At 39.7% G+C, this 6465-nt stretch overlaps 1 long non-coding RNA gene across 1 annotated transcript; it reads left to right on the top strand.

Annotated features, from left to right (window-relative positions):
- Positions 1-3789: 3789 nt before the first annotated feature.
- LOC125528890 lies at positions 3790-4804 on the top strand. The gene is made up of 3 exons (XR_007292485.1): positions 3790-4243; positions 4334-4440; positions 4550-4804. It is a non-coding gene; the product is annotated as an uncharacterized LOC125528890 (long non-coding RNA).
- The last annotated feature ends 1661 nt before the right edge of the window (positions 4805-6465 follow it).

Here is a 6465-nt window from a genome sequence, read left to right as displayed (position 1 = left end):
GAGGTCCCAATCTTCAGAGTTGCTTTTTATTCTTTCCAATAAATCCCATTTGAATTCAGTAGTCTTCGTCATAAAAGAGCCAGCACAAGAAGTATCGAGCATGGTGTGATTGTTATCAGAAAGCCGAGCTTTAAATTTTGAATAATCGTCAATATAACATTGATTTAAGCCTCCCCCAAGCTTGAGCGATGCTTTCTCCTTCGCGAGGCCAAAAATTATATATATAATTGCGATCACGATGAACAAGATGCATAGGATAAAACTTCTGATGAAATTCCAATTTCAATCGTTTGTAGTTCCATGACCCCGTATCATCGCATAGCCTATACCATGTCAATGCATCTTTCTTCAAAGATAAAGGGAAGACATTCTTCTAAATAACATCTCCGGGTACACCTGCAAGCTTAAACAATCCACAAACTTCATCCACATATATTAGGTGCTCATCAGGATGCTTTGTTCCATCTCCTGCAAAAGGATTAGCTAGCAGTTTTTCTATCATACCCGAAGGAATTTCAAAGCAGACATTTTCATTTTCAGTAGGTTCAGTAGGTTGAGGAGCAACTCTTTGCTCTACTGGTCGGGGTGAAGATACCCCAAACAAGCCCCTCAGAGGATTAGTTTCCATAGTAACAAGTGACAGTAAATTTCAGCACACTATATACATTTTCCTTACCAAATTCCACCTACCAAAGGCGCTTCACTCCACGGCAACGACGCCAGAAAAGAGTCTTGATGACCAACAAGTATAGGGGATCTATCTTAGTCCTTTCGATAAGTAAGAGTGTCGAACCCAACGAGGAGCAGAAGGAAATGATAAGCGGTTTCCAGCAAGGTATTCTCTGCAAGTACTGAAATAAGTGGTAACAGATAGTTTTGTGATTGGATAATTTGTAACGAGCAACAACAAAAGTAAATAAAGTGCAACAAGGTCTTGTCTATATATACTCACTTCTTCGCCAAGAAATTCTTCGGGGAGTAATAGACGTTCTAAGTGTCGTCTTTTGAGACAAGTTTTTTCACGCGAGGAAACAAAAAAAATCTCAAAAACCTAGAAAAAACCAAGCAATTTTTTCTCAAAAAACGTGAAGAAATAAAAAGAACATGTCCGTCATGATTGCGCTTAACGTGCGACATGTCAGAACGGCTAGGCATACCATATATCAATGGCAAATCCAAAAAGGGACTCTCCTGGAAAACTCTACTCATGCCTTCTCATATCTGCATGCGTGACCGATCGGGTGCGTGTTCTGCGATGAATGGTGAAATCACTAGTTAGATGGTAACCCTTGCAAATATCACTCCCATCTTTTTTTGTGGTCACTAGTGAGCTAACTGCATGTGTGATACTTGTTGTAACCTAAGAGTTTTATATTTTTGTTAATGGTTTATCTCTTGAACCGTGCGTCCGAAACATGAATTGTTTTCGTTGTCATGTTTCTGGCATTGAGATCTTCGAAATAGATCTCATTTTAATAGGTTTAGACAAGTTTTTTCACAAAAAAATGCCAAAAAGGAAATAGAAAAAATAGAAACCTGAGAAAAAAAGAAAACATGAAGATAAAAGGGAAACCAAAGTTATGCTTCCTACAACTAGTAAGCATGCACGTGCAACGCACGTCTCAAATAAAACAAGTTTATATGCTATTTTACAAAATTTTCAGATTGATCCGAAATGTTATTTTGTCTTTCAAATTTTATTTTCAAAAAATGTGGCATATTTCTGATCCAACACGTGCTAATTTTTATTTTAGTGAGTTCTTTTACCAAGCCATTTAAATGTGTCTTATGCACAACGATATGAGCGCGTGTGTAACACATGATCCAGAAACATGTTTTCGCATAAAATTCACTGTCACATAATAATTGTATTATAACTGTTACAAAAATATATTTTAAAAACCGCAACTAAGCATGTCTTGAAGGTCCACCTTTTGAAGCAATGAAGGTCCATCTATAGATGCGATCAATGATGCTTCGTTCAATGTATGTGATATTGTTTTGAGCTTCATTCTCTTCATACTTTAAAAGATGCACCAAAAATTGCTTCCTCAGCTGAAAACCATCCTACATATGCATTATACAACATTGTTGTAACAAGTTGCATGTGCAATGTGTATACAAATAAGCATAGTGTCAATACTTACGTTGGGTATGGGAAAATATAGTTTTCCATCGCACAATGAGTGCATGTAATTAAAAACCAAATAACCGGACAGGGCACTGCATGTATGAAATAAACACATAATGTGAGTCGAATGAATCAATTAATATTGTAATGCGTTTAAAAGATTCATACCAATGTGAATTTGTTGGAGCAACAGGAACTATGCATTCCCATTTAGAGATATCATCCTTGAATGCAGGGTTTGCAACTTCAAGCGCAAGGTTTAGGTTGTCGACCACAATTTTAAGTACATTATTCCCCAAAGTAGGTATTGGTATCGGATCAAAAATTGAGACAACTTTTTTGTTTTGATCCAACACGAACAATAGAAATAGCCCAAACATATACCAAGGCAATAAAATCTGCAATGATGAGATAGTTTAGAAATAAATGGAATATTAATTAAGACCAAACAAAGCATTGTTAGAGATGAAAAATTAAAATCTTACCGTATTACATTATGAGATATGATAATCATTACTGTCAGGCCAGCTATGAAACAACCGTTTCAATGTAGCAATTTCCACATTTTCACGATGACTTGAGTCTCGTGCATAGTGGAACATCGACTAAAATAAGAATGAGAAAATATTAATGCAATGAGAAAAAAATGTAATACATGATTATAGTAACTTACACAAAAGTTCAGATCCATATAGTGAGATGGAATGTCTCTGAGAAGCTGGACTTCGTGGCGCGCTAGTATCCGCACAGCCATATTAAAGCAATGTATATCCATGTGTTCATCATTGTTCAATATGTTTTTTTTATTTGTCTCAAATTTAAGCTAACAGGGTACGGATCAGAGCTTTTCACCCATTCGCTCCTGGAAAGTTGAAATACTTTCAATTATAATGACATCAGAGTAATTTATTGGAATACAAAATGAATTAAAAAAATGGCTTACTCTAGTAGAGCGACATCATCAACCATGCTGATGAACAAGCATAGTTCATCTATTAAATCATCATTTGTTGGATTGACAGACGGTGAAAGTATAAATGATTGCGAGCTTAGCTCGACTTCTCCTGATGTATTTGATGTTTTGAAATTCTCAGGAGGTCTATCCAGAATCATACATTGCGTGGGATCTATGTTGTTGTCGTCATCTTCCATGTCTCGATTTCTTATGTTATCATCATTCAATTCCGAGTCTAGTAAAATGACAGCTAGTTTTGTTCTAAAATCTGTCATATGTTCCTATTAAAATAGTAATAAGAGTTAATTAGTGATACAACATAGAATAAGTATAATGATACAGAGTGAAAAATACCTGTGTTGGAATGCCAGACAAAATATTTCCTGTGAAGTACTCCGTAAAATTTATCATCCACAGACCACAAGATGACCTGCATGATTACAAAACTCAAATTTATCATCCACTTTTATCATTTTCAAAGGGATTCATATTATTTTTTAAAATCATCAAATGATCATGATTATAACAAGCCGCGATGAAAACAAAAATCTCACCCACGCAGCATGTGAACGGGACATGCCCTTTGAAATCTAAAGACATTTTTATTTTGTTTGGAAAAAATGCCACACTCACTTACAATGGGTCACTGGCTTAGTAGTATAGTATAGTAGTATAGAGATTAAAAAAACTGAGTCAACCTTCCACCGCCCCCTCCCCTCACGCTTATCTTTTCCCCATTCTTCACCCAGTCCTCCAAATCCACAGCCTGGCCGCCCCTCCCCTTCCCGATCCCCATCCACAGCTGCCGGAGCTCTCTGCTGGCCGCACCTCTCCTTCGTCAGCAACGCCGGCGGACGCGCATGCCCCTGCTTTGCCCCGCCCCCCCCTTCGTCAGCACCGCCGGCGGACGCGAGCGCCCCTGCTCTGCCCGCCCCTTCTTCCTATCCGGTGCTGCTGGGACCCTCCTTCCTCCTGGTGACGGCGGGGCGCTCGAGCCGGGCATGCTCGCGGCGACGCCGGGGCCCTCCCTCCTCGTGGCGACGGCGGGGCGCTAGAGCTGGGCATGCTCGCCGGCGACGCCGGGGTTCGCTCGTGCTGATGCACTCGCCGCGGCAGGAACTTCCCTCCCCCTCCACCCTGCTCAGGACGCCATGAAGGTCCGGCTCCGACTGTTCTTCTCCCCTCGATCGGGATGCTCTGCTCTCCAACCCCATCTTGATTACCTTGTCCGTTTCGGTCAGGAGCAGGAGCAGTTGCTGCTGGCGACCTCCATATTGATTAGGATCACCACGATGACCTCCGCGTGCTGTGCTCGGGACCCTCCCTATGCTTCTCGTCGCTCCTCTGGGTCCAGGTTAGTCTCTCCGACCCCGCCGCCTGCTGGTCCCCACCAAATCGGTGCATATGTGTATACTTTCAGCTCGTATACTTTGACATATCCATGCTTTATTCTTGTTGTGCAGAAACTTCTTTTGTGATGCAACTAATGGGGAAATACAAAAATACAAATAATGTCGATTACTTTGAGCCTTTTAGTTAGAAGGTATACCAATCTCTTTGCAGTGTGCTCTTAATATACTCTTCTCTTGGCCATGCTGAGATGTTTAAGTCTTTCTACTTATCAGTATTTAGTTCCATTTGAAGCGATGCATATTCGAATACATTTTCCAGTCCTTTGAGTTGTTGAATGAATAAATGACAAAGTATTAGCATCACAACCGAACAAGCCCAGAAATCGTCTTATCAAAAGATGGTGTAGTGGGACTAATGACTAACCATAGCGGTGAGGTCTTTGCGGCCCATTCCTGGGCCCAGCGAGTCGAGCACCTGGATGCATCCCTGCCCTGTATTTATAACTGCTAGGTACCAATGGAAGTGTTCAATGTTAACTGGAACGAATATCTGAAAATAGGGTTTTTGTTAGTTTAGGTCCCATATACAAACCTTCGTCCTTGATTGAATTCATAGTAATATGTATGGAACGGAGACTCACCATATCATTTTCTAAATAAGTTTTAGCTCTGTTTAATACCCACCTTGGCACGTCATCCCGTATAGAGCTAAATTCCTTTATCATCTTAGAGATGCATGCATTTTCTAAGAACACACTTCCACCTGACCTCATCTGTAGATGCTCTTTAGCACTTATGCAATGTATGTATGCGTCTATGATCTGCAATATTAAGTAAACACCTTGGTTATAGGAGAGAATAAAAACTCATGTTAAAATAGCATGGTCTTGTCTATATATACTTACTTCGTCGCCAAGAAATTCTTCGGGGAGTAATAGACGTTCTAAGTGTCGTCTTTTGAGACAAGTTTTTTCACGCGAGGAAACAAAAAAAATCTCAAAAACCTAGAAAAAACCAAGCAATTTTTTCTCAAAACATGTGAAGAAATAAAAAGAACATGTCTGTCGTGATTGCGCTTAACGTGCGACATGTCAGAACGGCTAGGCATACCATATATCAATGGCAAATCCAAAAAGGGACTCTCCTGGAAAAGTCTACTCATGCCTTCTCATATCTGCAAGCGTGACCGATCGGGTGCGTGTTCTGCGATGAATGGTGAAATCACTAGTTAGATGGTAACCCTTGCAAATATCACTCCCATCTTTTTTTGTGGTGACTAGTGAGCTAACTGCATGTGTGATACTTGTTGTAACCTAAGAGTTTTATATTTTTGTTAATGGTTTATCTCTTGAACCGTGCGTCCGAAACATGAATTGTTTTCGCTGCCATGTTTCTGGCATTGAGATCTTCGAAATAGATCTCATTTTAATAGGTTTAGACAAGTTTTTTCACAAAAAATTGCCAAAAAGGAAATAGAAAAAACAGAAACCCGAGAAAAAAACATGAAGATAAAAGGGAAACCAAAGTTATGCTTCCTACAAACAGACAGTCATGCTTTTTTACTTTTCGTTGTGCTTCACCGTGAAACATAACTATACTTTTCAATTTTCAAAAAATACACACTATGAGAAGGACATATGTGCTTCACGTCGAAGCACAGATATGCTTTTGTTGTGAAGCACATCTGATATTTGCAGCAAGGGCATTACTTAACCTCAAAATGATGAAACAACTTTTTTCACGTGAGGAAACAAAAAAATCTCAGAAACCTAGAAAAAACCAAGCAATTTTTTCTCAAAACACGTGAAGAAATAAAAAGAACATGTCTGTCGTGATTGCGCTTAACGTGCGACATGTCAGAACGGCTAGGCATACCATATATCAATGGCAAATCCAAAAAGGGACTCTCCTGGAAAAGTCTACTCATGCCTTCTCATATATGCAAGCGTGACCGATCGGGTGCGTGTTCTGCGATGAATGGTGAAATCACTAGTTAGATGGTAACCCTTGCAAATATCACTCTCACC

Source organism: Triticum urartu, unplaced genomic scaffold, assembly GCF_003073215.2.
Source record: "Triticum urartu cultivar G1812 unplaced genomic scaffold, Tu2.1 TuUngrouped_contig_5186, whole genome shotgun sequence".
NCBI classification, from domain to species: Eukaryota; Viridiplantae; Streptophyta; class Magnoliopsida; order Poales; family Poaceae; genus Triticum; species Triticum urartu.
This window is presented reverse-complemented; position numbering and strand designations above follow the sequence as displayed.